The sequence below is a fragment of the Corvus cornix genome, chromosome 1 (assembly GCF_000738735.6).
Source record: "Corvus cornix cornix isolate S_Up_H32 chromosome 1, ASM73873v5, whole genome shotgun sequence".
NCBI lineage: Eukaryota > Metazoa > Chordata > Aves > Passeriformes > Corvidae > Corvus > Corvus cornix.
This window is the reverse complement of record NC_046332.1, coordinates 98,546,259-98,562,157: the sequence shown is the minus strand read 5'-3', so window position 1 is coordinate 98,562,157 and position 15,899 is coordinate 98,546,259. Positions and strand designations below refer to the sequence as shown.

Here is a 15,899-nt window from a genome sequence, read left to right as displayed (position 1 = left end):
AAATCAAATATAAGGTTTTGGTGTAAATCCTTTATAATCCTTATAATAATTTTGTAAGTTTTGAACTTTTTACTACATCCTCTTCACCAGGGTAGTTTACCCCTGATGGTCTAATTACTTTGAAAAAGTACATTTATGTTTTCTTTGAATGCATCCTGGAGAGGATTCTCCTAGATTTAAAGCAGTAAAAGGTCTTCACATACCACACACTTATTTCAAGTGACAAATGTCCCCTGAGCTATGCTTGGGGAACAGGAGACAAGCATTCCTGTTAAATGCTCTTAATGCACCTCACTCTCTGCATTGCAGCTGCTTCAAGCCGATGTGCAAGTGGGCAGTACTAGACCATCACTGGGGTGTCGCTCACTTGTCACTCACATTGGCTAGAGAGGAGTGTTGGACTTACCCTTATGTAACAGGTTACATTGACCCCTGGAGATGGTTGGTGTTGTACATTAAAACATATAACTGGATCCTCCCACCTGAGGACATGGACCAGGCAAGAGCAAAGTTGGATCTGGATAAAGTGCAGTAGTGGTTTAAATCAAGTTTTCCCTCCATCCATGCCTTGCTTCTGACCTACACAGTACCAATATTTGCAAACTCCTTTCTTTGTTGCACTCGTGAGAAAAATCATTATTGTCTTTAAATGGGAAAACAAATAAATACACATTTTGGATCTTTTCATTCTTTCCCTGTGACATAGCCAGTGCTGAAGCCTATCATAAGTTTAAAGGAAATATATTTTTGGAAGCCTTTAATTAAAATCTGGGGAAAACATCATTGTAACTTTTTTTTCTGCAATTCAATTCAATAAGATTGCTTGTACTGCTAAGGGTTTTCTCGGTAGTGACTAATTTTTTCATTGGTAGATAAAGCCATTGCAGAAGCAAATTCATGATATTGGGCCTTTACTTCAGGCATCAGATTTGCCTGATTGTTCCCTAAGATCAAAAGACAGATTTCCATTAAGAGCGGAACAGAGCAACTGACAGGCTTCTGAACTGATCTTAAGTTAGAAGCCTTCTCCACTTTGGAGAAGATTGGCTGGTATAGATATGGAGGCTTGCACTTCTCCGCTTTTTTCTTTTTTTTTTAACTCAAGAAATTTGGAACTAGATGCTCTTCAAGGTCCCTTCCAACCCAAACAATTCTATAATTCTATGAAAGGTGTAACTCAACTCAAAGGGCAATGGCACGTCAAATTTGAATTGATTTTGCCTTTTCTTTGTTTATTTTAATGAATGCCACCGAGGGGCAGCAAATAGCAGCTGATCTCGTTAAAAACAAAACAAAGCAAAACATTTTTTTTTTTTTCTTCAAAGTTGCATTTGCACTGCATTTGCAGTGTTATCTTGCATGAGGAACACAGCTTCGGGAATGGGGAAACCACCCTCCCCGAAGAAGGGAAAGCAGACAGTGAACTGAGGCTAGGGATGATTAAACATTTGCCACTGAAACAAATAAAGCTTTGCAACAAAACATTTCCATAGCCTACACATCCACACACATTTCTGTTCCTTCCAACAGACAGGCACTTGCCCTTAATGTAAGAGGGTATTTTACTTCCTGCTCATGTCATTATGTAATTTCCCTTTTAATCTGACATGAGGAAATCGGTGCTTCTGGAGACGGGATACTGCCACTTTACCGGGCGGCTGTCGAGCGTTCCTGCATCACTCTGATGTTGCACTAATTTCAACTGGGCATTTACATATCCTTACTGAAGTCCTGGGAGTCTGTTAAGCTTCGAGCAGACCCAGAGCAGTTACATGAGAATGGGAATAATCTCTCACACCGCAAATTGACTTCCCTCTTTGTAGCCCTAGACACAGTTTCCAGCTGCTTTCAGTCTTTTAAACCGTTGAAAGCTTTCCTAATCCTCGTGTAGGCAGCAGCCTTTATGTGCTCTGCCTCCCTCCCCTTCCTCCTGATTGGCGGGGCTATTCCATGGCCCAGCTCAGCCAACTACTCCATCCCTGGGCTGCGGTTTGAAATCAGAGTCAGGCGGACAGTTGCCTCCCCGCTGCCGACTTTTCATAGGCTGGGGAAAGAAGGTTGGGAAACTTGACATTGTCCTAGGACTCCCCCCAGCAAAGAATAAAAAGGGTGGGGAAATAATAGACAGGGAAGAGGAGGGAGGGAAACTTGCTTACTGTGAGAAACTTGATGGATTTCTGCCCTGCCGACAGCAGCGCGGTGTGAGCAGCCCCTGGCCGGCTGGATGGATGATGGGAATCTCACCATGAGGCAGGTAAGGAGCCACTGCCCGCCGGCTCCGGGTACTACCAGTCTCACTCCCTGCGGAGCTCGACTGCTTTTTTTTTTTCCCTTCCTCTGTTTTTCTCTTATAATTGTAAGTTTCCGGGATGGGAAAAAAAAAAATATTCTTTTTTTTCTTTTTTCCCCCCTGATTCTCCCAGTAGGCAGGGATGCCATGCAAGTCATGGTACGTTTTAGATTTGTAGGGAGCATGGAAGCGGTTTGCGAGCTATGTAAATCAATTCCAGTTTGCCATGGTTTAAGTGCATTGTGTAGGCTGTCTCGCAGCCCTGCTTGTGACATGCGAAGGGAAAGAACTTGCTGTGTTATAAGCCTAAATATGCCAATAATTCAGCCCAGGGATAATTTATTAAACAGCTCTGCATGAGTTCCTTGCCTGCGAGGGCTTTAATCTTCTGATTGTTTTAAAATGTAGTAGTTTCAAGCTGTCTTGCAGCTTCACAAAAGTACTTTAAGATGGGTTTTCTAGAGATTTTTTTTCTAAGATTATTCAAATGAGGGTTTTTTTCGAGACTTCTATTCACCTGAGGAGACAAAAGGAGCTTTTATTTTCATTCTCACAGTTATAAGGCACAGTGACAAAACATTTTTGATTCTTGTTGTTCATAGTTTACAGCAACAATGTACCCTTAGAAGAGCCCTGTGGGACGAAGAAAAACTGGCTGTATCTTAAGAATGAATCAAAGATCTGTCCCAGTTTAAAAAGCCAGTCCACTTCCGAAACTTGCTCATAATTGTTATTTTCTGGGTAGGCAGTGGGTAAATATGAGGAAATGAGAAGTTTTCTAGGTTTTCTGTGTGGGTGTCATTCATTCAAGTTCTCAGGGGGACTTTTATAGCACATGTCCAGGAAATGCATGCGTGAGGATTTTGCACCTGTAGTGCAAATGGAACATTTGTTTTATGCTCGCTTTCTGAAACCATGGTGGGAAATCCCAGTTTCCCTGCCAGTTTTCTCAAAGTTACAGGAGGTGAGGAAGGGTGAAGAAAGAGAAAATATAGGTGATAGGAAGAGGAAAGGTATTTCTTGCTCCCACTAGCAAAAGCACCACATTTTATAACTCTTTAAAGAGAAGGGAATTCTTGTCCTTGCAAAGCACAATGAAGGACATTTTTTATACTCAAGTTGGTCAGCTGGATGCACGTAGTCATCAGAAATCATTATCGCCACAAGAGGGTACTTTGGCACAGGGGGTTACCAGTGAGGAGTGCGAAAGAAGCAGAAATGTTACAGGACGGCAAAAATGAAGTGTAAAATGCTCTGTGGAATGTGCACTTTACTCTCCTGAAGTATTTCTACCTAAAGAATAGGTTTCATGGGTAATGAAGATTCATAGGTGGTGGGTTAAAAGAGCAAGGCAAATAAGTCTAATAGAGTTTGGGGCGGGGGAGGGGGGAATGCTAAGGCACACACGTACCCTCCAGAAGAGGAGGAGGGATGGGGGAGACATTCCATCCTAAAGAGAGGTGCAGGCACAGGCGGGCTCGTTCTTGCCGGGCCCGGCCCGTCCCGGTGGGTGTGCGCTCCCGCCCCGCTCCCGCCCCGCTCCCGCAGGAGCGCAGCGAGGGGGACGCGCTCCGAGGGGCCCCCGTGCTCCTCGGGGGAGCGCCCGCCTGAGCCGCGGCCAGGGTTTGTTTAAACACCTGCCTCCGAGTGTGGTTTCTCTCTCCCGTGCCAAGGGAGCAGTTTGGGAGTATTTCTCTGGGTTCGGTTGGTTTGCTGTGCACAAATATTTTTAGTTTGGCAGGGAAAGTCTGTGGGCACTGTTAGGGCCCGAGGGACAAAATCCAGGGAGCTGATGTCAAGGTGGTGCTGAACTACTGTGTGCATCAGCCCCTGTCAGCAGAGCTCGTGGTTTGGTGGGAACTGAAGGTTGTGATGGGCTATGGACTAACCGTATAGAATGTTTAGGAAATCCATTACACTTAGAAGCAGGCAAGTCATGTGCAGCTGGAGCTCTCATTCCTGTTTCTAGTTGGAAATTGCTAGGGGAAAGAGGAACATGCAGAGGGCGACTTTTCCATGGCCCTCCTAGTCAGAGCAACAGAGAGCTCTTTTTTACCTACTCTTCCACCCTACAGTCATCTTTCCCTATCGGTCCTGCTGCTTTCTCTGTCCTTCCCTTGTGCTCCCTTCCTCATCCTTACACCAGCTGGGAGGGAGTGGGTTAACTTCTTCATCTTCTCAGGCTCTGGGAGTGAGTGCTCCCATTTTGAGAGGCTCTTGGTGGGAGCTATAGCTCAATTTGGTGTTGCAGAGTTAACCATCAAGTACATAGGCACGTGGCAATGTACTGCAGGTGTTGGAATGAAACCATGTACTGTGCTGATGACTGATCTGACCCAAGGGCAACCCACAACGACTGAACAATAGCACATGGAAAGAGAATTACACTAATTTCCCCAGTGGAAGTGGAAAAATTACTGTAGAAATGTAATATGCAGCCTGTTGATAAGATTCAACCTACCTTACTACTGTGCCAGTCCAATAGTCTCCAGCAGGTCACAGGGGCTGGTGTAAATATTGCATTGAGATTTGTAAACGAGACAGTAGAAAAAAGCAGTCATTTTTAACTGATCATTGAAAACCTCAGCAAGAGGTGTCTTCTTGCTGTATCATAGAATAACCTCACACATAAGGTCCAGCAACCAAAATAGGAGCATTTCTATCCTATCTGGGAAACTGTGCTGATCACAATGTACTGGGAAAAGTTTAAGCATTCACAGGAAATATACACATTTGTGTGTGCTATACGACTAGTGTTAGGAAGCAGAAGTGCAATTTTTAAAGGTATCTAACATGGTTGCAAGAAAAAAAAAGAACTAACAGACAAGAAAAAAAAACTTTGCAAGTAACACTTTTTTTTTTTTGCTTTTCAGAGTACTGAGTTCAGTTTATTATTTATAAAGTAAGGAAATTTGCAAGTGATGGAAACTCTTAAAGGGGTGCTCAACCTTTATGAAGGTAGTGGAGTTTTTGTGGCTGGACACAGTTATGTGGCTGGATTCCCTGAGTTTGCTGCAGAACTGGAGAGGGCACTGTGGGCTCTGTTTTGTTTCCTAAGCCTACTTCACAGAAAACCAAATGTTTGATGAATTTTAATACTTCATTTTCATTCCCTTTCAACCACAACGTATCCCTGAAGTGCAGCTCGCAGGATTGTCATTGAAAAAAAATGCAGCTCCTTATTTTGGCCTCTTCCTATTGAAGTACCATTGACTTTGATCGAGGCAGTCTTGAGCCCTTTGTCACATAAAGACGTTCAACTGTTAACTGACAGGCCACCTAAAAATGAAAAACTGTGTTTCTAAGGCGCATAAAACCATTACAATTACTTATCATGTCTGCAGTCATATGGCTTTTAGTGTGCATATAATTCACCAAGTGAATAAAGGCTGTATACCATTTCAGTGCAAAACATATGCAAAATTCAAAATCACTCCCTTTCCTTTCAGATGTTTAAGTTCTTAGCATGTGTTTCTTATTTCCTATTTTCTTTTGCATACCTTTTAAAATTCTTAATGCTTTCCTGTGTAGAAAATCTGTATTCTTAGCCTGAAGTTCTGTAATCCTTTGCCTGGCACTAGGAAATTATCTTATAGAGTTCATCCTGGGATGTTTTGTTGTTTGTTTGGCCTGTAAGGGAAGAAACAACGTCTTGAAGAATGCTGTCCTTTTTTTGTGTGTATCATGCAGAATAAAGAAAACAAATGTCCAGAGTCCTCAGGCGGGGAGTGTATCAGTTAATTAGTGGCTGGACATTGCTCGGTAGGAAGCCTGGCAAGGATTTCTTGTGCATGTGTGTTGTCTGCTCCCTTTGATCACTTGTGTGGTAAATAGACATGCAGGGTAGCTATAGCAACATGTGCTGTAGGTTGGTGGGAACAGAGGGGATGGGATCCCCTGACAAAGGGTAGTTTGTTAGAGTGGTTGGTTCTGATTAGAAAAAGGTGGCACCAGTCAGGGCATTTAAAAACATCAGTTTTGCAAAACGTAAATGGATGTTATCAGTTTCAAAGTAATGGTTGTTTCTGTAGCTCTGCAAGAGTAGATCATGTGGAAGATTGGTGAGGAAGGGGGAGGGATAATAAAAAGCAGAAGCATAACCCATTTACACTCCTGAATGCAAAAATATTCATGCTGGATGTGCTTTTTCTCGTGGTGTTGCACCATCTATGCAGTTTGCAAAAGAAGCATTTCTAGGAGCCAGTTTGCTGCAGATGATGCTACCAATAGTTGTGTTTTTAAAATACAGCTTCAGGAGGCAGTGATGATAATGTGATTTTAAGTAGTGCATCTGATCCATTACCTTTCCCTGATTTCTAAGAGTTCCGTCTACAACTTGCTATCCCTGTTCCTATTTCAGCAGCCTACCTGTAGAGGTCAGACTTGAAGCTCTCAAAATCTTCCCACGATAGAATTTCAACCTATAAAAATACATATCCATAGTCACTTTCCTCATTAACTTTATGTGGAATACTTTTAAAATAATGTTGGCTTTTCAGTGTCAGGTTAAGTAACACCACGTTCTGCATTGATGGAAGCCTGAAATACATAAAAATTCAGCTTCATTTCACGTCTTGAACAGAACCCAACCTAAAGCTTCCATTAGCACCTAAATTATTTGAATGTGTATCTCCGTCTCTATGATCCCCACTAGGCCTCCTACCTTTGATGAGATCTGTCTCCAGCTCCCTCCCTCCAGCCTGACCAGCCCTCTGCTGTGCTGGCTGCCAGCTTCCCACTGCTGCCTGGTCTCAGGGCTTCCCCACTGGCAAGGGACAGGGAAGCAGGCAGTGCCACAGAGGGTTTCAACAGCTTCTGAGCACAGCAAAAAATTGTCAGACCTCAGAGTCCCTCCACAGAATAGCACGAGAGGTAAGGGATCTGCTGGAGGCTCGGGTCAAGGAAAATGAAATGCTGGGAACAAGGAGCTTGTGGTGGTAAATGCTCAGGGAATATGCTGAAGCTCAAAAAATGCTTCAGCATTTGTCGAAACAGTTTTATTTGTCTGTGGGTGAAGTCTGAGCTGAGAGAAAGGAGCAGACCTGTATTCACATACAGCTGTATTAATTGCCTTTTGGGTGTGCGCTGGAGTTTGTTTGAACTGAATTTCAGACTTCGTAAGGTATTTCGTTCTTTAGCCTGTTTTTGGTTCAAAGTCTTTATTACAGTCATGCAGCTTAGAGCTTGTAATGCTTTAGCAAGCTGTAAGGAATTGCTGTATATTCCTGAGATCCCTGGCTTGCAGTGCAGAATCCAGCCTGCCTGAAAGCTGGGAAAAGGGCTAAAGGCTGGGAAGCTGATTTTGATCTCTTTTCTAAACAGTAAAAATAGTTCTTAATTCTTCAAAATTCTTCCTCATTTGTTGCCATGTAACAGTTGTTTATCATTAGTATTTATATCTTCCCAGGGGGATGTGGGAGGAGAGAAAAGCTGGCAAAGAGGCAATATTTGTTTGGCCCAAAAGTTTTATCAACTTTGTTGCTTGCATAAGTGTTGAGATAACTGGGTGCAAGAACGATTTTGAGATAGTAAAACAAATAAAAGAAAGTCCAGGTTTCCTTCCTATAAAAGGAATAAAAGGACAGTAAATGAGGAGATCCATAGGGCTGATAGGATTTTTTTATTGTAGTGTGATAGTCTTTAAGGAAAATATTTATGGAGGAATATTTTATGCCCCAGAAAGGAGCTGGTGACATGCTATAACAGTCACTCCACATTTTGGGACAGGGAGGCCAACATATTTCTCATGCCTTTGGTGGCAAAAACATCTTCCCATTACTCTTCACCCATGCTGCCTTGTGCTGCCTGTGCACCTGTGGGGCCCCAGCCTCCCCCCAGCACCCAGTGTCCGAGCAGGTGCCCATGACTAACAGCATAAGCTCGTCTCTTTGGTCTGCAGGTATTTCATTACTGAACAGCTGCAGCAGCTCAGAGAGACTCCCCTCCCCACACACACCCCAGAGTGGTAGGGCACGCTCATTTGTGATTCTGGCAAGCTGACGAACTTTGTAGACTCAGGTGAAGTGGGAGCTTGCTTAGATAAGACCACCCCTCCCCTCCCCCCTGGTTTTTTTTAACCTTTATTGGAGGCACTAGCCAAGACTGATGTTTTCTTTTAAAAAAACCTGAGAAATCAGTATTTTTTAGCAAAATTGTTCTCAAAAAAATTCTATTCTTTTTTCAGTAGTTATCCCATATGGAAATATGATTCCTTTTGGTTTTTTCATTTTGTTTTGGTGGTTTGGGTTTTTGTTTGGGGTGGGGTTTTCTTGGTTGTTTTGGTTTGGTTTTTTTTTAATTTGGCTTGTTTTGTGTATTTTGGGGATTTTTCTTTCTGAGAGGTAATTGGAGACATAAAAAAATATAAAAGAAGAAGAAAAGAAAAGGAAAAGAGAAACACTACACATTTTCATACATTTGTATTTAGAATTTTAGTTGCCAAATCCAGCCACTCCATCATAAGAACAGCCAGCATCCCAGTTTCAAAGAACTCTTCATCACCAAGCAAGCTTCAAAAGTTTTGATTTTATTATTGGATTGTACCGGTCTTCTCTCCCTAAGATTATACCCTTATTGCAAAATCGATGTATTTTACACGGCATATGTACACTCTATTGATTTCTCCTTTGTGGACCACCAAGGTCTGCCTCTGTCTCCTGCCCCCGCTTTTTTCCTCCTTTGTAACCAGATCTGGCTCCCTGGGTAGTGAGGTCTCAAGCCCTCAGCCTGGTCTCTGGTTCCACCTCAGTTCTGGAAGCAAGGATACAGACAGATCTCTCTCTTACTACTCATATTCCTGTTCCTGATGGAATTGCAAGAGGCTGTAGGCAGAAGCCTACGCAAATCTGTTAATAATCTCACTGAAAAATACCTGTGTTGTAAACCTGATGTGCAGAGGAACAACAAGAGTAGGGGAAGGAAAAGCTGCCCTGAGCAAGGAAAAGGACTATTCCTTTCAGGGCAGTGCATGTGGATAAAGCTCTTGGGCAGGGAGATATCACTGTCAAACACAGACCAGGTTTGTCCATGTGATACTCGAGAGATGTATTCCTTGGTTATGCCTTGTATCAAATGCCGTCGATACTAGCATGCATTTCCTCACTGACAGGTTTTGAACAAATTACAAAGCTCAAGTTTTGACTATACAGGTCAAAATTTACCATATCCCACTGTTGCCTTTCCCTGGTCTTAAACTTAAGAACTAAACACCATTTAAGGGAAAAGGGGTTTTTACCTCGGTATTTATTTAAGGACCTTAAGGTGCGTGGCTTCGTCCAGGTGGAATGGGCCAAAATGCACAATAGGTCGCATATACAATTTATGGACCTTGCAAATTAGAATATCTATCAAAGATTCCCAATGAGAATCTTAAATGAATAGCACAATATCCCCCCATCCTGAGGAATTCCTGCCTGGATGGGCTTATCTTAGTTTACAGGATGTGTTCTACAGAGGACCTTGGTTTCTCAGGATAGCATAGGACTTTCTGGCCCCAGCTGTGAGGCCTCCAGGATGTTTTGTCTCCTGGCTTAACAGAATATTAGGACTATGCTAAATTATCAGGCTTAAGGCGTTACAGGTATGCATGTTAAAAGCACTGAGGATACATAAAAGCTATATAAAAGGTGTATAAAAGAAAAGGCAAAAAATCACTATGGCATCACCACCAGCACCTATTGAAATGGGTAAAGGGTTAATGACTTAATTTCTAACTGGAAAACCTCAGAATTATAATTTAGACAGAGATTTCAAACTGGGATTTGAACAGTTCAAAAGTGCACTGTATTGTTTTGGTCTAATTAACACAACATGGTGATAAGACATTAAAGCAGAGTGACAATACTATACATTGATAACAGGGGACATTAATGCCTGGAGACAGAGTCTACATTATAAAAATCTGAAAAAAAAGAGCTTATTATATTAGATAGGTCAATGTGATTTGACCTAGTTTTGCTTTGCTGCTTGGAAATTATGTCAGTATTAGTTATGTCATCTCCTTGGATGAGCAATTTAACATCCTTTTTGCATTGCAGTGTTGTCCTAATATTTTATATATTTACTTGCTCTCTAAAAGGATCCTTCAGGCTAATTCTAGAGATCTGGGAAAAACTGATACAAAACAAAAACCTCCTGAAACCAGTTTCCCTTTTATATGTGTCCTTGGTGCAACAAAAAGGAGTGAATTTAGTCACAGCAAAATTATAGCTCTGAATTCTGAAAAGTATCTTGTCCCTTTTGTATTTAAAACTCAATAAAGTTCACAAATACAAAATGACTGTGCTAACTCATATAGCCATGTACACCTTCCCCATAAAGGTTTTTAATTGCTAAACCCCAGCATTTTTATCTTTACCTAGACACTTAAGTAAAATAGAGTGGCTTAAAGGAACCACACTATATACTTCCCTGAAAGGTAAAGTCTCATTAAAAAGTCGTCAGTATTTCTCTGGGAAAAACTGAGGTGTTTTTTTAAGTCTTCAACAAAATCACAAGCTCTTTTCTTCCTGTTTATACTGGTTTTTTCCTCTGCTACCATTTGGCTTGTAAGGCAAGACTTTGCATTTGCCAGTGCTCACACTGTGGTACATCAGGGAACAGCCAGGGGATTAGATGTTACTGTTCTTTGCTCTAATGGAAAAAATTTGCTGTTACAGTATTTTGGTAAATGTTAGCTAAGGAAAGCTCCATCTCTTCCTTAACTTTACCTATCTCCTCACAGCTATGCCCCTTACTGTGTTTAACAAATGTAGAGTATTGCAAGGTTGCACCTTTTGCTTCTTACATTTCTTGATCCAAAATGGGCAGCTCTGAAGCCTGATTTTGCTTCTGCTGAAGTCAGTGTTATTGGGGAGGTCAGGTGGATCCCCCCTTCAAAATACTCTTTTATTGTTGTTCAAATACATCTGTGAGTAAATTTGCACATTTGTGACAAATACTGAACAGGTCAGGTGATAGTGAAAGCAAAATCAGGCTTTCTTTCCCAGTTTTTTTTTTACAATTTTTATTTTAATTCATATTGTCTCAAATAATAAGAAAATTCTTCCTGAGTTTTAGCATGAGCTTGTTCCTTTCAGTTTCAAAATATTTTGATGAGCTAAGTAAGAGTTGTACAAGTTCCTCTTGTACATTTCCTCTGTAACATTTCTGCACAAATACATCTAATCTTCAAAAAGTCCTGCTTACTCCGAATTTGCAGCTTAAAAAAATTTTAAAATTGTAATAGCTATCTGAATTCTTTGAGCATATTTCAGATGCAAATGCTCTTGCATCCCTTGTTAACCAGCTTAATTGGAACAAAAGCCCAATATGAATGAGTGTTCAGAGGTGCTTCTTCTTTGCTGTAACATTTGCTCTTGATCCCTAATTAAGCCTTGTTACTGAAGGTTAAAAAATCCTCCAACAATTTAACTCTCCTTGAATGTCTTGACTGCAAGAGAAGCTGTCAGGGGAGAATTCTGCTATTGCTTCCCATGTGCCTCCTTCTTTTAAACAGAACTAATGTGTAAACTGCTTATGAAGGATTAGCAACGACTGGAAATAAATATCACATATCCGCGGAGCAGTAAAAGCATGAGGAGGATGATGACTGTGGGCTGACAACACAATTCACATAGCTAGGATGACTGTGCATGGTTAGGGATTCGTGGAAAGTTCTCACAGTACTCTGGAGACATCTGGCCAACCTTCTCGTCAGCACAGGTCGCTACAGCAATTTCCTCAAACAATACTGAGCACTTCCAGTGCTCGAGAGTCCACTGCATTCCTGGGCAGACTGTTCCAGTCTTCAGTTGCTCTCATGAGGAAGATTTTTTTTTCCTTCAATTTAGACAGAATTTCTTTTGCAGCACCTCATGCCCACTGCCTCTTGTTCTGTCAGCAGGTATCCTTGTCAAGAGAGTAGCTCCATTTCCTCTATAACTGACTTTTTAGATATTCAAGGAGTGTGATTAGATCCCCTTTGAACCTTCTGTTCTCTAGTCTGAGCAAACCTGTTTCCTTCAGCCCTTCTTCACATGTGAAGTACTCCAACCCCCTAATAGTCCCAGTGGCCTCTGCTGGACCCTTCTCAACTTCTCCAGCTGAGGGGCCACAAGTGGTCACGGTATTCCAGGTGTGACCTTGTAAGCAGACTGAAATAGCCATATTTCTTGGTTTACTGACTGCACTCTGACTGGTGCAGCCCAGGAGGCTGCTGGCCGCCTTCCCTGCTGGGACACACCACTGGCTCCCATTCAGCTCACAGCCTGCCACTTCCCTCAGGTCCCTTTCAGCAGAGCTGCTCCTTCAGCTCATCAGTCCCCAGATTGTGCTGCTGCTTGGGATTAATGCTTTCCAAGAGCAGAACATTACATTTCTCTTTGTTTAAGCTTCCATTATGGCTTAGTTGATAATGTTACTTTAGAAGCCTTCAAGAGGGACTTCCTGGCCAGCATAACAAAACAAAAACAAGCCCCCAGATTTTCCCTGGTTAACTTTATCTTATTGCATGATTGTTCACAAAGGGCTTTAGTTATTTCACAAGCATCATCTGTCTTTCTGGACCAGAACTCCTGCGGTATTAGATCATGGATTTTGTCTAATTTGTCTATTTCCATGATGTTTTTTATTGTGTGTTTCTATGAATTTATACCTCTAAATATTGTGGAAGAGTTAGCTTTAGGAAGACAGATTGTGTCATTTTGGTCTTGAAAATCTGGAAACTGTTACTGGAGAAAACGGGTTTGTGGAGAAATGTACTTCATTTCCCCATTTGTCTTGAGCTGATGATGCAGGTATGCACCAAAAGAGACTAATAACCAATGGTGCTGATTTTTTGCCTAACTTTCCCTTGAGTTTTCAGACTAATTCCAGTACACTTTCTTAGTCCAATGATTTTTTTTTTAGCTCTTTGTATTGAGCCTTGTTGACCCCCACCATGGCACTGCTCTAGGTTTTCTATTACTGCCTCCTCACTACTCTCTCCCCAGTTTTTTGGCATTCTGCTCCTTCCCCAGATATCTGGACAACACCATACCTCTCAGAATTGTAAGGTAAATGCAGGGGAAGGAGAGGGGAAATGGTGTCTCAATCCCTCTCCTTTTTCAAATGTGCATTTAACCTCATCAGGGAGGTAGAACTCCTGGCACTGTCAGTGTAAAGCTGGATGTTTGATCATGACAAAGAAAACTGATTTGTCCTTTCTCTTCCTGTCCTTGTAGCAGTGAACTGGAATTGCAATTTTTTCTTGAAAAATCCTAAAATAGAAAATCTATTTTAGCCTTTCTGGACATCTTTTGGCAGATGTTTGTGCCATTGGTTGGTGCTATTCCAAGGGATGTCTAGGTGTGTTCGCTTTTTTAAGGTACTTGAGGTAAGAGAAGGGGAGGAGAAAGGAAGGAAAGAGGAGGTCTGGCTGTTTGTGTGCTATTCCTACAAAATAGCAGGGGAAGCAACTCTACTTTTCTTGAGAGCAGTACATTTTAAAATATCAGGGTGCATTCCTGAGACTAGACTAGGTTACTCAGAAAATAAAGTACAGAAGAGAGGGACAGAGAGAGGCCCAGAGGGAAAACAACTATGTGGGAGAGGAGGCCAGGAGGAGACTTTAGAAAAGGAAAAGATTAACGGTCTCTCTTCTTCAAATTGCATTAGGAAAGCAGAGCAGGCAGTCTTTATCCAGAAACTGAGAAAGAATATTGTTTGAAAATCTTGAGGATGAAAACAGGATTTTTTAGTGGTACAAAGTCAGAACTTGCCTTGCTAAACACAAATGAAAGAGAGAGAAATAGTACAGAAATTTCAAAAACTGGAGACAAAGAGAAGGAAGGTAGAAGACAGAAAGGTAAGAAGGATAAAGAAGGCCTCTGAAGGCTTACAAAGGGGGTTAAACACTTACAACCTCCATTGAAACTGTCTGGCCTTTCTCTTCTTGAAAGAACCATTCTCAGTTGTATGTGTTCTTCATATTTGCATCGCAGTGTAAAGGTGTAATGAGATGGTCAATGGAGTTTAGTTTTATAAATCATCTGGAAAACTATTTTCCTAGCAAGCTTTCCTTTGCAGTGTCTTTTTAAAATTTGTAGGAGAATTCTGGGGTGTTGGGTATTTTAACGTCTGTAAAAGAAACTAAAATATAAGGCTTAGTCTTTTGATCAAACTGCAACGCTTCTGACTGTTTTAGTCTTGAGGGCAAATAAATGTTCTCTACCAGCTGCTGAAATCAGATGCACATGAGGGCTAGATGTGCACATAATCCTTTAAAAAGACAAATATACCAATAACTTTAGGCATCTTCATTTCTGAAATTTGTTAGCTGCACTTCTGGGGCAGCATTAATGTAAAAAATTCTGAGAACAATTTTTACCATAAGTTGCTGTTAAAAAAGGGCTTTGTTCCAATTGTAAGAACATTACTCCTGATGAGCTTGTAGGTCTTCCACTGTGTGAATAAAGATTCACCCTGCAGAAGTGACAATACCAAAACTTTCCCCCACAATTTCATGACTGCAGTTCCATGGGAAAAGCTGTTTTTTTGTGATAAAGACATTTGACGCTTTTATCTCAGTAAAAGGTACTATGAAAGGCATATAACCTAAGTGGTATCATGATATGGAGAGATGCACTATGCTGTACTTCCGCCAGGCGTAAGTCCAGCCATTATAGCTGAAAGGTCAATGATAATTAATTTTCCTAACTTTGGACTGTTTCATGTGGAAGTTCTGTGCAAAGACATCCATTGGAGACTTAAAAGATGTGTTAATGTGCTATGCTGTGCAGATCCACACTAAGCAGTGCTGGGATGGCACATGCACTGCAGGAAATGAAACAAGCTTGGGGATTTGCTCATATTTACAATAGAGATTTATTTACTTAATGTGGTCTTTCTTGTGTAGGGTGAAAAGGTTGCATATGTCTTCAGGTGATAATGGACAAATTATTTGATTAATGGAGGGATTTTGCTCCAAATCAGAAGGTCAAGAATCTTTGCCCAGTGTGTGGGAAAGAATGATACTCAGAGTGATTAACACCCAGAGGAAATTTCTGAGTTTATTTTGGCTGGTCTGTAGTTGATAATTCCCCTGGCTAAAGGAATGCCCGGCTCCATGTCAATCACCATTTCCAGAGCTTAGCTTTGAATAGCAGTTACTGGTCACACATGTTGGACTTGTCAACTCTTGTTTCAGGAAGAGGATGTAAATTGGCACATAGGTAAACTACTGTATTTGGGGGTTTTGTTTCTACTTTATTGTTGTTGAAAGACTCCCATTTTTTAAAAAAGGAAATATAGGAAGGTTCTCTGTATAAATCTGTTTGCATGAATTAAGAGACTTCATGCCACACTACTTTTTCATATGGGCAGAAGTTTGACAGATAGAGGTAAGGAGAATGGGCAAAACAAATTCCCATCACTCAGAAGGGTATGAGGAACATCCACTCTCCAAATCTTATTTATAAAAATAGTGAAATGAGTCATAGAATATCAGAAAATATTTAAGGGAGATGGTATAAAAGATCAAAAACCATAAAAGCCTCCAGAATAGCTCAGAATAAGGGAGATAAATTGCTAGTGTTATTACCCTAGCAGAAATTTATTTGGGGAAAATAATTGTTATTCAATGATAGCAGGA

The 15,899-nt window shown here is 41.3% G+C and overlaps 1 protein-coding gene across 3 annotated transcripts in view; it reads left to right on the top strand.

Moving 5' to 3' along the window:
• The first annotated feature begins 2,000 nt into the window (after nt 1-2,000).
• Nucleotides 2,001-15,899, top strand: part of MID1 (midline 1) — a 150,329-nt gene continuing 136,430 nt past the window's right edge. The window contains exon 1 of one of the 3 annotated variants that reach the window (XM_019283014.3): nt 2,001-2,254. The gene's annotated coding sequence lies outside the window, so the exon portion shown is untranslated. Of the gene's footprint in view, nt 2,255-7,062; nt 7,163-15,899 lie in introns of those variants that run through there. The other 2 variants (XM_010394382.4, XM_019283016.3) reach the window with 2 other exon arrangements.